At 28.3% G+C, this 2153-nt stretch overlaps 1 long non-coding RNA gene across 1 annotated transcript; it reads left to right on the top strand.

Moving 5' to 3' along the window:
- The first annotated feature begins 206 nt into the window (after positions 1 to 206).
- Positions 207 to 1636, top strand: LOC142525656 (uncharacterized). Its single transcript, XR_012815119.1, has 3 exons — positions 207 to 264; positions 1031 to 1262; positions 1410 to 1636. It is a non-coding gene; the product is annotated as an uncharacterized LOC142525656 (long non-coding RNA).
- The last annotated feature ends 517 nt before the right edge of the window (positions 1637 to 2153 follow it).

The raw sequence follows: 2153 nt of genomic DNA on the forward strand, positions 1-2153 counted from the left end.
CATTCTCGCATTCATCCGATTCTTATGCGAAATCCATCTTTTCTAATTCGATCTTGTATTAATATTATTTGTTGATTTTATCATCCTTTTCATTTAAAGATATATCAAGAGGTAATGTTTAATTTCATTTATAATATTATAATTATATATTAAGAATTAATATTTTCTTTTGTGTAATTTTTTTGATAATACTTGTCATTTATTTCAGATATTAGCTCCATCCGTTGATATTATTACAAGTTCCGTATAATTACGTCGGGGAAGGTAATTGAAGTAATTTTTTTAATATTTTGTTTGTATTATTTATATTATATTAATGTAATTATAATTTTGTTCACTAACATTATATGATTAAGTATAATTTAGTTAAATATTATATTTTTAATATTAATCGCGATATTAAAAAATAGTTGAAATATTAAAAAAATAATAAATATGATATTGTGATTTTTGAAATATTTGAAGGTTATATTTTTAATATAATTAAATTAATCTAATATAAGAATGAGTTAATATTATTGTACTTAATACTAATGAAATTATAAAGTATTTTGTTATGTTTTTTAAAAAAATTTATATATGAAATAGTGTTTAGTTACTCTATAACTTTGGACACTTTAATATAATTTATATAATATTATAAAAATATTTATGTTAATGCAAAGTAATATAAAAAATTGATAATTCTAATTAAAATATTTTTATCCAGCTATATATTTTGAAATAACTTCCTTAAAAGTTTAATATAAGTAAATTATATTAATTTTTATTGTCAAATTAATTTGTGTGGTTATATACAAAAAAATTTTGAAAATTATGTAATAAAATTGCACCGAGTATTTGGTGAATTCATCAGTCCTTCAGCTCAAGTTTTCGGCATTCTTCTTGCGCAGCTCTTTATTTTTCTTCACTCCGTGGTATTTTTTGTTAGCTATAAAGAATCTGTGATTCTCATCCCTTTATAAATTGCGTCGATCATGTGATTATTTGAATTCCTAATTTGATTTGATAGTTTTCTGTTGAATCTTAGAATTTTAGAGAATTGCGCCGAGTCTCAGCAATTCAGAATTTGATTTGGGAGAATTGTGCTGAGTAACAGAATTTGGGAGAATTGCGCCGAGTCTAAGTCGAATCTATATTTTTTTCTTTCTATATTGAATTGTTTTCTGTATATTATATCTGATAATGTTTGTAATTAATTGCAGATATTAAACTCCGGTAGCTCATTTAATTACAAATTTCGTACAACGACATTTGAAAAGGTAATTTCAATAATTTCTTGTATTTTAATTGTATTATTTATGTTGTATTAATGTAATTATAATTTTTTTCGGTTGCATTATACTATTTTATATAATTTTGTTATATTTTATATTTTTAATATTAATTATGTTTTATATTTCTCACAGACATGGATACTGTCAGGGATTTACTTAAAGTAGGTGGCTATGTCATTATTGAAGATGGTAGGGTTGGATATAGTATCCCCGCGACCAGGCCCATTAAAATCCCTCGCTCTACTACATTTTTTCAATTGGTGAATTATGTGCATCGCAAGCTGGAGATCGACCCATTAAAATTCTGCATCAAATTGTCAACGAAATATTGTTATAGCTCGTTGTCTCGTTACATTGAAGAGCATGTCTATATCACAGATGATGATAGTCTAGTTGCCGACACTGGATTGCATGTACTTGTATGTTGATTCATCGCCAGTATTACAGAACGTAAGTGATTACGATTTTGATGCAGTCATGCCAGTAATAACGCAAGGTTTGGGAACAGTAGGTTTGAATGAAGCGGGATCTTCTATGTATCACGTCGATGAACAATCAGCTCAAACCTACTCTGGGATCGACACTGGTCCTTGGGATCACTATATCACGACTCACACTGAAGAAGACTATGCATTGGGGATGAATAGAACACGAGAATTGGATTTTACCTCAGGGGGTTGGGATCATCATATCACGATTCCATCAGGAGTTGATGTTGCATGTGGTTCTAGTAGAAGAGGCCAATTGGATTTAAATTCATGGGCTCCTAAAGAAAATACCACAAATGTCAGACATTTTGATAGTTCTGCTGAGGCTGCAAATATTCCCGCCCCAATTACAGAACACATGGATGAGCAAGATGATTTATTTGGAGAC

Source organism: Primulina tabacum, chromosome 14 (assembly GCF_025594145.1).
Source record: "Primulina tabacum isolate GXHZ01 chromosome 14, ASM2559414v2, whole genome shotgun sequence".
In the NCBI taxonomy this organism is placed as follows: domain Eukaryota; kingdom Viridiplantae; phylum Streptophyta; class Magnoliopsida; order Lamiales; family Gesneriaceae; genus Primulina; species Primulina tabacum.